The sequence below is a fragment of the Mesocricetus auratus genome, unplaced genomic scaffold (assembly GCF_017639785.1).
Source record: "Mesocricetus auratus isolate SY011 unplaced genomic scaffold, BCM_Maur_2.0 Super-Scaffold_100042, whole genome shotgun sequence".
Taxonomy (NCBI): Eukaryota; Metazoa; Chordata; class Mammalia; order Rodentia; family Cricetidae; genus Mesocricetus; species Mesocricetus auratus.
This window is the reverse complement of record NW_024429219.1, coordinates 6,615,124-6,635,243: the sequence shown is the minus strand read 5'-3', so window position 1 is coordinate 6,635,243 and position 20,120 is coordinate 6,615,124. Positions and strand designations below refer to the sequence as shown.

Sequence of the window (20,120 nt, the reverse complement as noted above, 5' to 3'; positions counted from 1 at the left end):
CCCCTACCTTCTCTTTTCTCCCTCCTCCCCAACCCACACAATGGCTCATAACAGCCTGTAACTCTAGTTTCAGGGGCTCTAGTGCCCTCTTCTGGCCTCTGTGGTCATCTGCACACACATGGTACACATACACACACTCAGGCATACACACATGCACATAAAAAATATAGTAAGTAATCAAATAACATGAAACTCAATCACCAAAGCATCAGCAAGGTCCAAGGTGCTAGTTTTAAAGCATGATATATGGCCACTTTAGTGAAGCTTTATCCTCTTCCTCAAGACGGTCTTAAGAGACCACCCAAGGGAAGCAGATGGCTCCTGCAGTCTCTGTGGGATAGTGAGAACCACTTCAAGGTTGACAGAGTTTAAAGGGGTGAACAAACTGTCCCCCCACTCCACTTTTACACCACGCTGACGCAGAAGATGTGATGAGTTTGCCCATACACCAAGCAGCCGATGGATTCTGTAGTGGGCAGACACCAGCTGGTCATTGTCTAAGTCAGCTATGACAGTCTCTATCTGGACATGATGCACAAGACTGATCCATGTTCCACTTTCAGGGACAATGACAATGCCCAGCTTGTTTTACTCATACCATACAGAGGGGTTTCTATGACCTGTCCTGGAGCTGTGGCCCTCCTAGAGTAGCTTCAGCACTCTGGGAAATGGCTAACTGTACTTCTCAGTGTATGACAAGTGACACCCCAGAGGCTTCTGAGGAGCCAGAGAAATGACAGAGGTGAGAGGGGTGTGAAAAGTCACACTTGAGTGGGGGTGCCACCCTCCAGGACTCTGTCCTGTGCAGCCATCTGAAGCAAACACTGAACTTTAGACTTTATTTTTTGTTTATGGGTTTTTTCTTTTTTCTTTTTCTTTTTTTTTTTTTTTTTGGTTTTTCGAGACAGGGTTTCTCTGTATTGTTTGGAGGCTGTCCTGGAACTAGCTCTTGTAGACCAGGCTGGTCTCGAACTCACAGTGATCCGCCTGCCTCTGCCTCCCGAGTGCTGGGATTAAAGGCGTGCGCCACCAACGCCTGGAAGGTTTTTTTCTTTTCAACATAGTCTTACTCATACCCTCAATTAGCCTGGAACTTGCATTTAGAAACTGCTTTTGGGGAAAAAAAACCAAAAAGCACTGAATAAGGACAGGAGGAAACCCTGGTGTGTCTCTCTCTTTTTCTTTGGCTGAAGACAGAGCTAAATCTACATCTGCAGCCACCTTGGATGTTGGGAGAAGCAAAGCCTCATAGACAGATTCCCTCATATCCTCCCTACACCCCCTAGATGAGGTCAGTCACCACACTAGAGGGACAGTCATCATTTGAAAGCCATCTTGTCCCCTCAAGCAATAAAGCATTTTCAGACCACCACGCAGAACAAGAGCTGAAGCAAGGGAGATGAATCTGGACCACGACTCCTCAAGATGCACACCTATCTCTTCCTGCAACCCTTCCCCCGCTGACACAGAAAGCGTACATCTGTGCCTTAAAGATGAACTTGGGGGGGGGGGATTGGAGAGATGGCTCAGAGGTTAAGAGCACTAGCAGCTCTTCCAGAGGTCAAGAGTTCAATTCCCAGCAACCACATGATGGCTCACAACCATCTGTAATGAGATCTGGTGCCCTCTTCTGGTGTACAGGCAAAACATGCAGGTAGAACACTGTATACATAATAAATAAATAAAACTAGCTTAAAAAAAGACTTTAATAAAAAAGATGAACTTTGCCAGGCGTTGGTGGCGCACGCCTTTAATCCCAGCACTCGGGAGGCAGAGGCAGGTGGATCTCTGTGAGTTCAAGACCAGCCTGGTCTACAATAGCTAGTTCCAGGACAGCCTCCAAAGCCACAGAGAAACCCTGTTTCGAAAAAAAAAAAAAAAGATGAACTTTGTCTATTCCTTTCCCCAGGGTGACTGCATTGGATGCATCTCACCATTCCTCTTTAATCGGTGTAATGGGGACGGCGGCCTCTCCTAGCTTGTGGAGGCAGCCACAGCCCAGGCTTTGCTAAAACTCTGGTTACACTTAGTCTTTGCAGTGATTAGGCCCACTCCTGGATCTACTGGGGGAGCAGCTATCGGTCAACTCATTAGATGCAAAAAGACATTTATTAATTAGCAGGTTCCAGGATCTTTTTTATTTATTATATATACAGTGTTCTGTCTGCAGGTGTGCCTACACGCCAGAAGAGGGCGCCAGATCTCATTATGGATGGTTGTGAGCCACCATGTAGTTGCTGGGAATTGAACTCAGGACCTCTGGGAAGAGCAGCCAGTGCTCTTAACCACTGAGCCATATCTCCAGCCCCAGGTTCCAGGATTTTTAAGAGCTGTGTGACAACACATAAGGAGGGGGGAAAAAAAGATCAAATACACACTTCACAATTTCACAGCAACCCAGGGCTGCAATAGGAACTACCAGCTTCCATACCCGCTGGGAAGGCCTGTTGTGAACATTATTACTGGCAACAAAAACGAAATGTCTGGGACTGGAGAGATGGCTCGGAGGTTAAGAGCACTGGCTGCTCTTCCAGAGGTCCTGAGTTCACTTCCCAGCAACCACATGTAATGAGATCTGGTGCCCTCTTCTGACAAGTGCATACACAATAAACGAATAATTAAAAAAAAAAACAACGAAATGTCCATACTGGCTATTTGGCTCAGTAGAAATGCAAATGAAACCCACAGACATCTGGAGAGGCACACAATGCCCGTAATGATCATGCTAGTAGAAGGGGTGCATTGTGGAAACAGGTTCGAGGCTGTGTACACCCACATCCTCAACTCCCTGATTGTAAACACAGAGGGGTCAGTCACCCAGGTTTAAAGTAGAAGGGGAGACAGGGCGCGCCAAGTTGGTGGCCAGGGGTGCAGCAGTAGCAGGGTAGCCCCTGCCAGAGCAAGCCGGGTGTTTGCTAGGACATCTCATGGGCCGTTCCCTGTGTGGGTCACACTTTACCCCCCCCCCCCCGGAAATAAAGCCTAGGTTTATTTCATTTTGTAATTTCTCTTATATTTGTACTTTTCAAGCTTTTATATTTTATAAGTAACTTGCATTAAAATCTGTGTAATAAAAACATATGCTATATGTACGAATGTCACTGTTAACTATATAATTATAATGTATAAACATTATATACATATATAGTATCTAAATATTCAATATAGACCATCTCGGTCTCTTAGAAGATGTGGGCTGGAGAGATAACTCAGAGGTTAAGAGCACTGACTGCTCTTCCAGAGGCTCTGAGTTCAATTCCCAGCAACTACATGGTGGCTCACAACCATCTGTAATGAGATCTGGTGTCCTCTTCTGGCCTGCAGGCATACATGAAGACAGAATACTTTATACATAATAAATAAATCTTTAAAAATAAGATTTATTTAAATTGCAAATTCTCAAGGCAGGCTTGGTGTTCTTCCCCCCTAAAAAACCATAAATTCTCAATTCTGTGTGGGGTATAGGGTGTGTGTGTGTGTGTTATATGTGGGAGGTATGTATGTGTGTATGGTGTGGGGGTGTGTTATGTGTGGGAGGTATGTATGCATGTGTGTATGGTGTGGGGGTGTGTTATGTGTGGGAGGTATGTGTGTATGTATGTATGGTGTGGGGGGGTCACATATCTCACATAACTCTGCACCCACTGAGACAAGGGAAGAAAGGCCTTGGGGACACATGGGCCACCCCATGCATACCCCATTCCATCATTTATCATGTGTGCCTGTCTCTCCCTGGCAAGGCTTCCATGCTCCCTTCCTCCTGCTTGGTCTCAGGCATTTCTGCCCCAGAACTTGTAAAATCAGCTCAGTCTCTGTCTCCCTTTCCCAAGGCCTTGGGGCCATGGTGGGCAACCTCATCATCACCAGGGCCTGTTATATCTGGCTGCTTACTCCATGTGTAATTCCAGTTTCAGGAGACACAATGCCCTCTGTCTTCCTACAGCCCCCGCCACATGCATGACGCAGACAAATTCACGTGAACACACAGGTAAATAAAAATAAATAAGGCCGGGCAGTGGTGCCACACGTCTTTAATCCCAGCACTCTGGAGGTGGAGGCCAAAAGGTAAATACAGGGGCTCCCGAGAGCAAGCTGGGTAGCTAGACTGCCTGACAGACAACTCCGGGTTCAACTGCAAGACCCTGCTTCAAGGAGCATGGTGGAGACGGAAGACTGCTGACATGGACCTCAGGTCTCCACAGGCACACTCACACATGTACACACACATGCCTCCCCCATTCCCTCACATGAGAACTCCTATATATACATACACACACACACACACTCCTCCCCCATCCTTGAATATGAGAACTCCTGTACACACACACACACACACACACACACACACACACACACACACCACACATATGAGAGGGGAAAAAAACTATATATTCCTTGTCAAAATTCTGTCTCTCATTCATCTGATCTTTTTCATAATCTTCCTACTTTCAAATTAAGCTTGGAGTCACTGCTGGGAGTAGAAGAAGCCACAGAAGAAAACAAACATCTTTCTGGAGCAGCAATTTGACTCAAAAGTAGAAGAAATAATCTTTATAGTAAAATAAACATGCACAGATCATGGATGTCAGCTTTAAAAATAGGGCTTGAATCTTCAAAGCAAGGTCACGGTTGGGGTGGGGTGCTGCTGACTGGGTTATACATCACATCTTCTCTGGCCAGCGCAGTGGGTGGGAAAGTTGGAGGAGAATGGTCCATCGGGGTCAAGGTTACTACTACGGAGACTCAGCCATTTCCCCAAACCTCTTCCCCACAAACCTAGCACACAGGGATCCTGGGTGGCCGTGTTTGGAGTTACCTGCCCACCCAGAGGCACTGGCTTATGTCTTAGCTACAGAGACAGGGCTCAGGCACAGTTTGAAATGCTGACTTGTGGCCTGGACACCTGCCACTCGGAAGTCATTCCCTCCCAGATTGTGGGCCTCTAAAATTCAGACTTCAAATGGCAGAAAACTGGGGCTTTTCACGGAGCCATAAGCTGCCACGGGATTCAATTATTTCTGACTATCAACACAAATCAGTGAGACACCATCAGCTCTGGTTTTTCAGATGGAAGCTTGTTGGCTTGGGCACTCAGCAAGTCCACATACATGTTAAGTGTCAGGACACACAAACCACTGCTTCTTGCTAAGTAGCCTAGGTCAGCGTCAAATTCACGCTCCTCTAGACTCTATCTCTTGTGTGCTAGAGTTACAGGTGTATGCCACTATGTCCAGCCCGTCTGTCCAATTCTTTAAAAAAAAAAACAATTTTTTTTTTTTTGCTTTTTCGAGGCAAAGCTTCTGTGTAGCTTTGGGGCCCATCCTGGACTATCTCTGTAGACCAGGCTGGCCGGGAACTCATGGTGACTCGCCTGCCTCCGTCTCTGCCTCCCAAGGGCCGAGATTAAATGTGTATGCCACCACCACCCTGCTTCTTTTTAAAAATTTTAAATTACACTTACTTGTATAGGCACAAGAACGCCACAGAAGAGGGTGGAGATCCGCAGACAACCTTTGGGAAACTGTTCTCTCTCTTCCCACCACGTATTTCTAGGGAACAAACGCAGGTCGTCAGACTTGGTAGCAAGCGCCTTTACCCAGGGGGCCACTGCCTCAGCTCTAACTCTTTCCTTCTTCAATGCTGGGGATCAGGCCTAGGACCCCAGGCACCTGAAGCCAGTGCCCTACCCCGGAGCTTAGTCGCTAGCCTTCATCGTGTAATGGGAAGGCCTGTGGTTTGGACACTAGCTTGAAGCTGTCTCCATTCATTTTCTCCAAGCACCGCCCGCTCGCACCTGAAACCTCGGGCAACGGCAGCATCTCAGGCAATGGCCGCTTGTTAAACGTGCCTCACTTAGCTGAGTAACAGACCACCCTTCACAGGTTTCCAAACGACAGAGGAGTCACATCATTCAAATATTTGTCACACCACACACAGGGAGAAAAGCTGAGGTTTGTGGGGAGTCGTATTCGCCCTCAGAAGCAGGGGTCCTGCGCTATGCTTTTGTTGACTCTGAAAGGGACGGATGTTTATTTATTTCTCAATTGTTTCTAGACAGACAAGTAAGGGGGAAAGTAGGGGATTTTGGTGGTCCTCCCCCTAGGAGGAAGTTTCTCATGAAGCAGATTATCTGAGACCCATCTCCTGGTTGTGTAATTCCTTGCCAGCAGCAGGTCAGCCTGGGAGAGAAGCACCTGTGTAGCACACACCGCCCACCTGGCTTTGTCTCCTCACTTAAGGCTGCCCTGGGCCACCTGGGATGAAAGCAGGGGCCACTTCATTCCATGAGGCTAAGGAGAGAGGGCTTGGTAGCTTGGAGAGCCTACTGCCTTTGCAGAGGACCAGGGTTCAGTTCCCGGCACAACTGTCCTGGAACTCCAACTCTGACCTGACGCCTCTGGCCTTTAAGAGCTCATTACCCACCCCCACACACTATTAAAAAGATCTTTTAAAAATAAAGGGCCTTTTTTTTTCCTTCGAGGCAGGGTTTCTTTGTGTAGCTTTAGAGCCTATCCTGGGACTCACTCTGTAGACCAGGCTGGCCTCAAACTCACGGAGATCCGCGCCTGCCTCTGCCCCCCGAGTGCTGGGAGTAAAGGTGTGCACCACCAACGCCTAGCCTCTGGTAGTGGATCAGTAATGGACTTTGGGAGCCCATTCCACATAGAGTGACACTCTCTCAGCCTAGACACGGGGAGGGGAGGGCCTAGGCCCTAGGCCTTGCTCCAAATGATATGACAGACTTTGAAGATCCCCCACGGAAGGTCTCACCCTACTTGGGGAGCAGAAAGGTGCTGGGATAGGAGGCCGGTGGGGGCAGGGGAGGAGGGGAAGGAACTGGGATTGACATGTGAAACAAGACTGTTTCTAATTTAAATTTAAAAAATCTAAAAAAATAATAAAGGATTTTAGTCAGGCTGGCAGTACGGTTCAGTAGAAGATAGCTTGCCTAGAATGTACAAAGCCTGAGGTCCCTAGCAATGAAAAAAAAGGTGGGGGAGGGCTTCAGTAATTAACACCACGGGCAAAAGGCCAGGCTGATGCCCAAGACCCAGGTTCCGCTGTCCGAACTCTCTGGGTCATCCATAGGGCAGGTTCCGCTGTCCGAACCCTCTGGGTCATCCATAGGGCAGGTTCCGCTGTCCGAACCCTCTGGGTCATCCATAGGGCAGGTTCCGCTGTCCGAACCCTCTGGGTCATCCATAGGGCAGGTTCCGCTGTCCGAACCCTCTGGGTCATCCATAGGGCAGGTTCCGCTGTCCGAACCCTCTGGGTCATCCATAGGGCAGGTTCCGCTGTCCGAACCCTCTGGGTCATCCATAGGGCAGGTTCCGCTGTCCGAACCCTCTGGGTCATCCATAGGGCAGGTTCCGCTGTCCGAACCCTCTGGGTCATCCATAGGGCAGGTTCCGCTGTCCGAACCCTCTGGGTCATCCATAGGGCAGGCTCAGTTTATGTTTTCTTTTTATTGTGTGGCAGAGTTCCCTGCAACCTAGGCTGGCCTTGAACTGGTTTTGTAGCCAAGGGCGACCTTGAACTTCTGACCCTCCTGTGTCCTTGCCCCAGGTTCTGGCAGTGTAGGAGAGAACCACTAACCCAGGTTCAGGTGGTATTGGGAATGAACAGGGCTTCTGGCATGCTAGGCAAACACCATCAACTGTGCCACATCCCAGCCCCGACCTGAGTTTCTCCAACAGCGCAAAGGTGTGTGTGCACGCTAACAGCAGAACAGCTCCCAAGATGAATTTTGTTCTTGACAGGAGTCATTCACAACCTTTATTTCTACTTTCCACAACTCAGAGGCTGCTAGATCACTGGGTACCCAGGTTCCCAGAGAAGCAGCCCAAAGTCTATCAACCCCTCATCCGCTCTGTGAGACGCACCTTGCCACGCCACAGGCCATTCATGTGCCTTGGGGCAACCGCCATGCAAATCCGGCCGGATGGCCACGGCTAATAAAGAGGACGGTCCATTTGGACAGAAAGGCTTTACTGGCACTCCCTCCAAGGTCATCGACATCCTTGGCAGCTGATGTTTCTGCATAAATCAGTCTCCCTTAGGTCAGCCTTGAACTCAGAGATCTGCCAGCCCCTGCCTCCCGAATGCTAGGATTAAAGACGCGCACCACCATGGCCTGGCTTTAGAGACGCCGTTTTAAGTGAATAAGGAAGCAAAAATGATAGAGGAAGATAAGCTGTGTCCTCTTCTGGCCTCCATGTGTTCACACGGGTACACGTGCACGCACGCGCGCGCACACACACACACACACACACACACACACACACACACACAGAGTCAAACACAAAAGCATATGCCTATCTGGGCATGGTGGGCCCAGCCTGTCATCCCAGCTCTTGGGAGGCACAGGCAAGGACACCAGGAGTTCAAGATCAGCTGTGAAGTGAAATTTGAGGCCAACCTGGGCTACCTGAGACCCTGTCTAAAAGATGGGGCTATGCTAGTCTATATTATTGCATTCCATAAGGCACCTAGAGTTGTGTCAAGGTCATAAAAACAAGAGAGCAGTTGTTAGGGGCTAGAGGTGGGGGTGGGAGGCTCATGCTTGGGGTAAAGGGACCTCACTCAGCTACTCTGCAGACATCTGTCTTGCTGTGTCTACTCCTTCTACCCATCCATGGCATTCTAGAATCTGATAGGTATTGCTATACCGTTGTCATAACAACTGCCTCTGAGGCTCAGAGAGGTTAAGCAGTTAACCCAAGGTCACTCAGCAGGTGGGGGAAGGGAACTGCTCCTGGAAGGAACCCCTTAGGTTCCAGCACCCATGCAGGGAGGCTCATACCACCTTAACTTCAGCTCTAAGGGATACAATGACCGTGTGCCATTACAGGCACACACAAATCATTTTCAACTAATAAAAATAAATTTGACATATAGTCTATGTAGCCCTGGCTGTACTGACAATCACTATGTAGACAAGTTGGCCTTGAACTCAGCAATCCTCCTGCCTCTGCCTCCTGAGTGCTGAAATAAGGTGTGTGCCACCACACTCAGCAAAAAGTTTTTTTTTTAACTAGCTGAAGCTAAAAACCCAGTTCTGGGGTTGCTACTCAGAGAGGCAGCCTGCCGCTGTCTCGCAGAAGAGCCTGGGTTCCACACTGAAACAAACAAAAAAAACCATCTGTGACCCTAAAGACCACACCTTTGTCTCGGCAGCGTGCTAATCCTGCCCTGCCCGCTGGCCTTCCCAGAGTCTCAACACCGCTCAGCTCTCCCTTCCCTGTAGGAACACTGCTCCAACCATCCACAACAAAGAAAAGCAATGTCCCATCTAGAGCAGAGACAACAGAGTGGCCCAGCACCGCCAAGGCCCCTTGGGACCCATGACCCGCCATGCTCTCCCTCTTGCTTCAGTAATGGGGGCTCCCCAAGTCCCTTCCAATGCCACAAGCCCCATGTCATGAACTCTTTCAGCTGTCAGACAAGTTATGGTCCCCAAGGAGGATTGGGACTCAAGTGGTCAAAACAAAAACAAAAACTGAAACAAGCCGGGCGCTGGTGGCACACGCCTTTAATCCCAGCCCTGGGGAGCAGAGGCAGGCGGATCTCTGAGAGTTTGAGGCCAGCCTGGTCTACAGAGTGAGTTTCAGGACAACCACAGCTACACAGAGAAACCCTGTCTCAAAGAAACGAAAAACAAAGCTCCCGTTGTCACCTCCTCAGATTGTAAGGAAGGTCCCAGCCAGCAGCTGCTGAGAAGGGTGTGCAGGAGAGAGGGGATGTACTAGGGCCCCCATTCCTCCCAGGGTCCCAGAAACAAGAAAGCTTCTGTGGGTCACAAAGCCAGAGAAAGGGAAGCAGAAGGGAGGCTTGGGACGGCCATTCAGCGGAGATCACTGGAAACTGAAACATCAGCCTAAAGTCACCCTGCGGAAGAGGCAGGACAGAATAGAAAGAAGACACCAGCTTCCTTCTTGGAAAATGCATCCAGAACACTCCCTTTGCTCTGGTGAGCTGCTGGGTGGCCACCCAGAGCTGTACCATGGGCGCTTGACCCTAGAACCTTGCCAATGATTGAAAAAAAGTTTGCGTTTGGAAGCACATGAGTATGAGTAAATGCGCATGTGTGTACATGCATGCGGGTGTGAGAGCGTGCGTGTGTGGGGAGGTCAGACAATGACCTCCATGCTGTTCCTCAGCAATGCCGACCACCTGGTTTTAGATGGGAAATTATTAACATTTTTAATTTTTTGCCAGGCAGTGGTGGTGCACACCTTTAATATCAGCACTTGGGAGGCAGGGGCAGGTAAATTTTTGAGGTCACCTTGGTCTACAGAGTGAGTTCTAGGACATCCAGGACTATGCAGAGAACCTCTGTCTTGAAAAACAAAACAAAAATTAGTTTTGACTTTTAAAAATGTCTGTGTCTGTGAGTATATGCTGTGGGTGCAGGTGTGGTGAAAGCCAGAAGGGCTTATGGATGCTTGAGACCTGGAGTTATAAGCTGCTGTGAGCTGTCCATGGTGGGCTGGGAACCACTCTGGTCCTCTAATAGGGTTAAGAGCCCCCTCCACACACACAGGGTTTCTCTGTATTGCTCTGGAGACTGCCCTGGAACTCACTCTGTAGACCAGGCTGGCCTCGAACTTGCAGAGATGCACCTGCCTCTGCCTCCTGAATGCTGGGCTGGGATTAAAGGCGTGCACCACCACTTCCTGGTTTGTTTCTAAACATGAGTTCAGTTCTTTGGCTTGAACTCAGGTAAAGTGTACTCCACTGAACTATCTCCCCAACCCCGAGAAAGGATCTTTGCATATATAAGTTAAAGACCTAAAAACTACTTCCTCTCGAGTTACCCGAGTGGCCCTACACAGGGACAAGTGCTCTCAGAGACAGAAAAGGTCACACAGATGGGAGGAGACGGCCCTGAGAACAGAGGCAGAGATGGCAGTGACGAGTCACGAGACAAGGGCCACTTGGCGTCTTTGGCAGCCAGAAGCAGCAAGGTCTCCCCGAGATTGGTGGGGAGGACAGGAATGGGCACACCGAGACCCTGACTTCAAACTCCGGCCTCCAATAGAAATCTGTTTGAAGGTGCAAAACTTGAACCAACACAGCATGCGGAGGGCACCTAAATTCCCAAGCAGCTGCTCCCCCAGCCCCTCCCTGGGCCTCTCCTCTGTTCCCCACTCCCACGGCTCTCTACCCACCCCCTCAAATCTTCTGTAATGGAAGCAATCTCCCCACCAGGGGTAGAGCTCCTGGCTGGAGCTGCCACATCCATCAAGGAGGCAGATCACACCCAGCCCAGGAAACCCCTCTAAAGCACCCCCCCTCACCCTCCCTCAAAGGGTTTGCATGCATATTCAACCGGAAAGGGAACTGTCTTAGGCTCCAGGGGACATCGCTGAGCGGTGGGGGGGGTAGGGGTGCAAGGCGGCGCAGAGTGGGTCATGCTTTGGTGCACCTCACAGAAAGTCACCCGCGGTGTTTGGCTGCAAAGGAAGAGTAGGGAGGTTCCCAGGTTGATGTTTTTTTCCACCTTGAAACTGGCAGCGTTTCTGATATGATGGCTGGGGATTTCCACCAGCCACTTCAATGACCATTCGGTGTGAGGGCTGAAGGCAGGACCAAGCAGAGACCTGTTTCTAGAACAAAATTGTGTTTTTCTCAGTGCCAAAAACTAGCCTGATTCCCGCTGTCCTCCGTGCCGGCGGCTAGTCAATTATCACTGCAACACGTGCCCTGCTACAGGGCTCTCCTTGTCCGTACTCCAGGGGCACTTGCCGTAGGGATCAGCCCCACAGTCAGACCTCTTGAGAAGCTCGGGTTCCCTGGGGAGTGGCGGAAGCTTTCCTAAGGTCCCATCTTAATGAAACGTGCTAGGGCTCTGGACCCACAGAGAACAGCTGGGGAACTGCCCTCTAAACAAAAATAAATTTTAAAAAAAGCAGCCAGAGGGGGAATTGCTTCATACACGGCACATTCACTTCCCTGTCCTACGGTGCAGTTGAAGAAAAACACACCAAGCAGGAAGCAATGCTCCCCATGCGCAGCCACTCTGGCTCCTCTGCTGCGGATCCCTGTCCTGTGACGACCCACCCTCCCGTGCCCAGCCCCAGCCCCAGAAGCCGGCGCCTCCCTACCTGCCTTGGCTTAGCACAGTCCTAGTGCTGATGGATACTAGTGCGCATCGGTACAAAGCAGCCCAGGCCGAGAAAGGGACGGAGCCCACAGCAGGATGCTCAGGCATGTGCTTGTATGTAAAACGGCCGAGTTTGTAGGGGAAAGTCGCAATGGTAGACTTCAACTGTCAAGAACCCAGGGGCACTAGCAGGAACCCGTGGTGTCAGGGATAAGAACCTGTGGAATAGGTCCTTACTTTCCAAGTCCCTTTGGAGAGAGTAGTGAGTGACTAGGGAAGAGCTCTCTCTCTCTCTCTCTCTCTCTCTCTCTCTCTCTGTCTCTCTCTCTCTCTCTCTCTCTCTCTCTCTCTCTCTGTCTCTCTCTCTGTCTCTCTCTCTGTCTCTCTCTCTCTCCCTCTCCCACCACCACATACACGCAAGACTATGCCAGAGTCTCAGAGACAGGCATGGGCTTCTTGGAGTCCTGGTGCAGAAACTCCACTGACTGTCTGGTAAGGGTGCAGATTGACAGGTCTCCGCTCCTGGCAGAGCCCAAACCCAGTGGGAGCACAGCTCAGAGGGTGTCCGATTCCATCTGCAAACTGGGGTAGTTTTAAGGGAGCTTCACACTCTGACATTGGAAAGTCTATCTATCTCCAGCCTCTGCTTCTAACCCAGAGCACGCAGGTCCTCGCCTGCCGTTAGTCCCTTCCAGCGTCGCCGTCTCTCACATAGCCGCCTTAGCAGCGCCTCCATCCTGGGGTCCACAAAAAGCCATCCCATTCCCCCATCTCTTAAGGATGAGGTACAGAGGAGGAAGCCTAAATAAGAACAGGAAACTTAAAAAAAAAAAAAAAGAGCCCCATTCAGGCTGATTTACCGGCAAGAGTATTAAAAAAAAAAGTCCGGAAATGCAAAACTGGAGGCGGTTTTGCCGCCGTAACCCCTGCTCAGCCGCAGATCTGGAGAGTGATCTCGCCCTCGCTTGGGTCCAAAACTCAGCGGGGAGCAGCACCAGAGGAGGAGAGAGGGAGGGAAGGAGGGCCCAGAAACTTCAGTGTCTGCCCCCCTAAGCAGCCTTGACCCACCGAGAAGAGGCTGGGAGGACCTCAGGGCCAGGGTGTAGAGGATCTTGACGCGTCCCTGTTCCCACGCCTGGGCTGGCATACCCGGGTGACCCTGCTCGGTCGGGCTTAGTCTTGCTGCGACCAAGATCAGGAGACCCGCACTATGCCGACACTTAGAGCGCAACACGGCTGGGGCCGGGACGGAGAGCCCCTGGTCCCTCGATCGGGGTGCGCAAGGACAGGTGTAAGGGAGATGCTGGCGCAGGGGAGATGCTGGCACAGCGGACATCAGGAGCCCCGAGGACAGCTCAGATCCAGGTCCGGGCGGACCAGCTCTGAAGGGATCCACTGTCCACTTGCCAGTCGCCAGGAGGCACCCAAAGTCAGGGAGCACAGGCTGTGCGAGCTCAGACAAGTGGGAGGGCTGGCCCCGCGCTTCCCGAACCCCCAACCCGGTCTTCCTCCCTCCTCTGTGATGCCACCGGTGGAGAGCACTTACCGGTCCCGGAGCGGAGCAACTGGGCCCCTCGCAGCTGGCAGCCCTGAGGCTGGGCGCAAGTGAGCAGGAGGCGGGGCGCATGGCAGGACGGCCCGCCCACTGACAGCCCGCACACTCCACTTCCCACTTTGTTTCCTTTCTACAGATAACAGGAAAAACAACTGGTCCCCTACCCCTAACCCCCTCTCGCAGGCGCCTCTCCAGCTCCGCCCCCAGTGCAGCGGGCCCTGCAGGGGCAGTGTCGCAGGTGCCTCTGAACCATGCAGCAGCTCGCACTGTTCAAAACCAAAGTCTTCTCTTGATGGCACAGGCACACCGCCAAATAAAGATCCCAAGAGCCAGGAACACCGCCACAGTCACTCAGAAAACAAAAACCAAACGGTGACAGGTCGGGATCGCTGTAGGATGACTGACTGCAGTCGTAGGCACCCAAAGAAGTTAGTGCAGGCGACAGGCGACCACACAAGAAAGAAGAAGCAGAGGAGTGACAGAGAGCCTGGAAACCTCGAAGAACATTAGGTAGCGAGGCAGTGGCAGCGCAAGCCTTTAATTCCAGCACTCGGGAGGCAGAGGCAGGCAGATCTCTGAGTTCTAGGCCAGCCTGGTCTACAGAGAAAGTTCCAGATTGCCCAAGGCCACACAAAGAATCCCTGTCTCAAAACAGATCAGAACAGAACATTAGGTAGCTGGGCATGGTCGAGCACACCTTTAAACTCAGCACTTGGGAGGCCAAGGCAAGTGAGTCTCTGAGTTCAAAGCCAGCCTGCTCTACATAGTGAGTTCCAGGACAGTCAAGGTTCTATAAAGAGAACCTGCCTTAAAAATAAAGATGGTTGGTTGGGTATAGTGGAGCTTGCCTTTAGTCCCAGCATTCAGGAGGCAGAGAGGCAAGCAGATCTCTGTGAGTTTGAGGCCAGCCTGTTTCACATAATGAGTTCCGGACCAGCCAGAGCTACACAGTGAGACTCTGTTTCCAATAAAGAAACAGATGAAAGCAGTGGACATCTAGGCTCCTCTCATATGACCATGACTTTCCACCTTCCTGGGGTCATGCGGGAGGGTGAGCCTGCATAACTCACTTGATATTCAACTCAGGCTGGGAACTAAAGCACCTTCTTTTTTTTTTTTTTTTTTTTTTTTTTGGTTTTTTTTGAGACATGGTTTCTCTGTGGCTTTGGAGGCTGTCCTGGAACTAGCTCTTGTAGACCAGGCTGGCCTTGAACTCACAGAGATCTACCTGCCTCTGCCTCCCGAGTGCTGGGATCAAAGGCGTGCGCCACCAACGCCCGGCCACCTTCTTTTTTTTTTAGACAGGTTTCTCTGCATAGCTCTGACTGACCTGGAACTCATTCTGTAGACCAGGATGGCCTTGAACTCAAGAGATTCACTTGTGTCTGGCTTCTTTCTGAATGATGGGTTTAAAGGCCGTTATCACCTTGCCCAGTGAAAACTCTTATTCTTTTCATTAATTATTTTGGTGCTGGGTTGGAACCTGGGGCTTTCAATGTGCTAAGAACCAGCTCTACCATGAAGCAAGCCGGCTCCCGTGAAGTAGCTATGATTGTTCCTGTGAACAAATAGGACAGAGGCCCCAAGCCTCAGGAGGTCCTTGGGGTGGGCTTCTTCGGGTGCCGGTGCAGAAGCCCCACTGAGACAGTGTGGTGCCGTTGGAGGCTGGCCGGTCCTCGCTCCCAGCCTCTCTTGAGATTGAAGAGTCAGGGCCAGCACCAGTCTGGACCATCTGACACTGCTCCATTTCTGTCTGAAAGCAAAGAGGATTTGGTGCAAGCTACTGTGTGGGCCCCGCTGTCTCAGACGGATTCTGTAGGCCCTGGACTTAAACTAGGGCCTTTCAGAGGAGTCGTGAGGAAGGACAGGTTCCTTTAAGGGGAGAGTTAGGTCTATTCTAAGGAATACAGCTGATGTCCTTCTCACTAGGACGTCCAAGCTCACAGCCTCACTTATACCCTCTAGTCTCTGATGATGGCAGAGGTTTCCACCCCAAGCTGAGGAGAATCTGGCAAAGCCAGGGAAGGAAGGAAGGAATGCTGCAGGGAATGTGCCAGCCGAGACCAGGCCAACACCTGTCCCTAGGCCTGTTTTTGGCTAGGCTGCGATTTAAACACTGCTCCCCGACAGAAATCTTTGTGAGACAGTCAGGTGAGGAAAACAGTTACAACTTCCCGGGAGCTGGAGCTGTGGCCCAGTTGGTGGAGTGTTCGCCTTGAATACACAAAGTCCTGGGTGCGATCCCCAGCACCAGATAAGCCAAACTTGGCGCTACATGCCTCCCATCCCAGCACTCCGGAGAAACAGTACAAAGTCATCCTTGTGTCTTAGTCAGGGTTACTATAGCTGTAATGAAATACCATGACCAAAGCAACTTGGGAAGGAAAGGGTTTTTAATTGGCTTACATTCCATGTCACCATAGAAGTCAGGGCAGGAACTCAAACAGGACAGGAACCTGGAGGCAGGAGCTGATGCAGAGGGTGCTGCTTACTGGCTTGCTCAGCCTGGTTTTTCTTTCTTTCTTTCTTTCTTTCTTTCTTTCTTTTTTTTTTTGAGACAGAGCTCTCTATGTAACAGTCATGGCTGTCCTGGAACTTGCTTTGTAGACCAGGCTGGCCTCACACTCACAGAGACTTGCCTGCCTCTGCCTCCCAAGTGTTGGGATTAAAGGTGTGCCCCACCACAGCCCTGCTCTCTGCCTGCTTTCTTGTAGAAGTCAGGACCACCAGACCAGACGGGGGGGGGGGAGTAAGCCACCCCACAATGGGCTGAGCCCTTCCCCATCAATCACTAATTAAGAAAATGCCTCACAGGCTTGCCTACAGCCAGATTTTATGGAGGCATTTTCTCAACTGAGGCTCCCTCCTGTCTGATGACTGTAGTTTGTGTCAAGTTGACATGAAACTAGCCAAGACAGCCTTCTCAAGCGGACATACAAACACATCACTATTAATTCTCAGCCTTTCCTTTCTTGCTTATCTCCAAGATTAAACATTAATAAATCATCACAATGTAAAATATTTTACAAACCTAAAAAAGTCCCATAGCCTTACAAATTCGCTGGCATCTCCAAAACACCGGGGTCTTCAACTGCAACTGGGCTGCACTTTTACCAATAGCTTCTCCTGGTACCAAGCCTCAGTTTCTCTGCATGGCCCCTTCGATCCCAGGCCTCTAACTGCTACCAAGGCTACGCCTTCGCCAATGGCCCCTCCCAGACTCTTACAGCGCCAACCCTCAGCTGCTCTCCATGAACCCTTCATGCCTTCAGAACCAGAACCATCTGGGTGACTCTTATACCACCAAGTTCAAGGTGTGACCATGGTGCCTTTGAGGCTCAGTTCTGTGTGGTGATTCTCAGGAAATACTTCCCGGAAGACTTCATCTCAGGGATGCCGGTCCCTTTAACCACCTTTAATTTCTTAGTTCCAGCTGACCAGCATCGAGTGTCCCAGTTACACAAAGGCTTCACTTCAACGGTGCTGGTCTCTCGTTAATCATGGCTGACTCTTCAGCCCCAGCTGACCCAAACAACAGAATCTTAATGCAAAATAGCAAACAGCCCTGATAGAGTCTTTAAGTTTCCCTCAAAACTTCGCAAGCCAGGCCCCCATCTCCAGGACAGCTCTCCACAGTCTTATCTTCCAAGTTCCCACAGGACAGCTCACTGAGCTCCTAACACTCAATGGCTCTTCTAGCCCAAAGCTCCAAAGTCCTTCCACGATCCTCCCCAAAACGCAGTCACAGCAATGCCCCAACTTTCCTTAGTTACATTACTATTGCTGTGATGAGACACCAGGACTGAAGTACGCTAGGGAGGGAAGGGTTAATTTTTTTAACCTACCATAGCATCATCACAGGAAGTCAGGACAGGAATCTGGAGGTAGGAACCGATACAGAAGCAGTGGAAAGGTACTGCTCACACGGCTTCCTCAGCCTGCTTCCTTATAGAAGCCAGGACCACCAGCCCAAGGTAGGCCACACCCACAATGAGCTGAGCCCTCCCCCAACTGATCACTGATTAAGAAAATACCCCACAGGCTTGCCTACAGCCAGATTTTATGAAGGTGGTGTCTTAACTGAGGCTCCCTCCTGTCTGATGACTCTAGCTTGTGTCAAGTTGACATAAAGCTAGCCAGGACACCTTGTTTAAAAAAAAAAAAAGCTGGCTAGCAATTGGCGTGGATAAAGATATTTGCTACCAAGCCTGATGACCTGAGTTCAATCCTCAAAACTCACCTGGTGCAAAGAGAGAACTGACTCCTAAGATCTTCCTCTGAACTTCACCATCACCATCATCATCGTCCTCATCATCATCACCATCATCGTCATCATCATCACCATCATCATCACCATCATCATCGTCCTCCTCCTCCTCCTCATCATCATCGTCATCATCATCACCGTCATCATCGTCATCATCATCACCATCATCGTCATCATCATCACCATCATCATCGTCCTCCTCCTCCTCCTCCTCATCATCATCGTCATCATCATCACCGTCATCATCGTCATCATCATCGTCATCATCATCACCATCATCGTCATCATCATCACCATCATCATCGTCCTCATCATCGTCCTCATCATCGTCATCACCTCTCTGTCACATACAAACATGTGCAAACAAACAGTAAAAATTTTAAGTGGGTCTGTGTGGGTGACGAGAATTTAAATTTCACCTTCACTATGCAAGATGCTGCCATGTGCTGACACATGCATTTCTATTGTCTTCTTTGAATCCACAGCAGCCCAGGACAATTAGTCTCATTGTCACTAAGGACACTAGGTCACTTTAGGTGGCCAGTCAGTAAACACCCAACTTTGCCCAGATCTTCCCACCCCCTACTGGCCTTGTTGTCATTGTCAGTCTCCCTGCTTGAGAAAACCCCACCTTCCTAAAAGCCCAACACCCTTCTTAATGAGAGCCTAACCACAGGAACCGAGGGTGTCCCCCCTTTTCTCTCGGGGTGCCAGAAAACTCAAACTAAAGTTGACCTTTGAGTAGAGTCGTCCTCTTTCCTCAAGTTCCTGATAGCGCGGCCTCCTGCCTTCCCCTCTCTGGCTTCTGATCTGTCTCACGGCTGTCACTCGTGTGTGAGGAAGCTAGGCTGTCTCAACTGTAACTTCCATGGACTTCTATGGTGGATGACCTAAGAGAAGTCGGTACTCTAGCCCTGGGAGGGGTGCTGCTGCCAGCTCACATGGGTCCTTTTCTCTGGTGATGAAAGCTGACAGCGCTCTGGCCCTGCATGACGGGAGAGAAAAGGAAGTCCTAACCTGGAGGGTGGGGCTGCTCTGTGGAGAGCCGGCTGGCACAGGTCTCCAGGCTGCACCCTTGGGTCCCCAGGACCTTCTCCTGCAGAATTTCCCCTCTGAAGCCAACCAACGTCCGTAGCATCTCCCGGATGTAGCAACCAGCAAACAGCTTTGTTCTGCTCAACCTCCAGTGGCTTCACCACGGACGCCCACGCACACCCAAAGGCAGGGTTACCTCAGGGTGCAGAGGTGGGGTAAGAATGAGCCGTCTTTCATGCCCCAGTCTGTCAGGATACCCATCTTGCTACAGACCCCATCCTTTCCGGCAGGGCAGAGACTACCCAGATCAGGTCATTACCCTTTGAGCAAGAATAATATGTCGAAGCACAGCTGGATTTGGGTCAAGAGGAAGACTGCCCAGGGCTGCAGCTGTGGCGCTGTGTGACTTTGGGCAAATGGCCTGACCTCCCTGTGTCTTCCTTTTTCTTTCTGTTATATGGCAATGCTAGTAATAGGCAATGCTGATAATCCATAGGGTTAAGTTTTAATACATATAGAACATTTATAGTGCGGGCTGGGGAGCTGGCTCTGTGGTAAAGAGCTTGCTGGGCAAGTGTGAGGATCTGAGTTCAAATCCCCAGAACCCAAATAAAAGCTAGACAATGGAGGACACATCTGCACTCTCCATGCTCACAAGGTGAGGTAGGAGGTAAAGGGAGGAGAATTGCAGAAGCTCAGGGGCCGGCTGGCATGCAGTACACTGCAGTGAGCAAGAGACTATCTCAAAATAAGACAGTGACTTGGGAGTTGGTGGCGCACGCCTTTAATCCCAGCACTCAGGAGGTAGAGGCAGGCGGATCTCTGTGAGTTTCAAAGCCAGCCTGGTCTACAGAGCGAGTTCCAGGACAGCCAAGGCTACATAGAGAAGCCCTGTCTTGAAAAGCCAAAATAGGGAGCTGGAGAGATGGCTCAGAGGTTAAGAGCACTGACTGCTCTTCCAGAGGTCTTGGGTTCAATTCCCAGCAACCATGTGGTGGCTCACAACCATCTATAATTCAATCTGGTGTATATGTAATAAATAAATAAATCTTTTTTAAAAAAGGAAAACCAAAATAAATAAATAAATAAATGAATAAATGAACAAGGTGGGGCCTAGGGGGCATTGCTGTGGTAGATGCTTGCCTAACATACCCAGC

At 50.4% G+C, this 20,120-nt stretch overlaps 1 protein-coding gene across 9 annotated transcripts in view; it reads right to left on the bottom strand.

Moving 5' to 3' along the window:
- Positions 1–17,627, bottom strand: part of Pik3cd (phosphatidylinositol-4,5-bisphosphate 3-kinase catalytic subunit delta) — a 49,517-nt gene extending 31,890 nt beyond the window's left edge. For 6 of the 9 annotated variants that reach the window (XM_021232616.2, XM_013120078.3, XM_021232618.2 and 3 more), the window contains exons 1-2: positions 13,653–13,782; positions 5,462–5,549 (exon numbers count right to left, since the gene is read on the bottom strand). The gene's annotated coding sequence lies outside the window, so the exon portion shown is untranslated. Of the gene's footprint in view, positions 1–5,461; positions 5,550–13,652; positions 13,783–16,692; positions 16,796–17,506 lie in introns of those variants that run through there. The other 3 variants (XM_021232614.2, XM_021232615.2, XM_040734973.1) reach the window with 3 other exon arrangements.
- Positions 17,628–20,120: the final 2,493 nt, after the last annotated feature.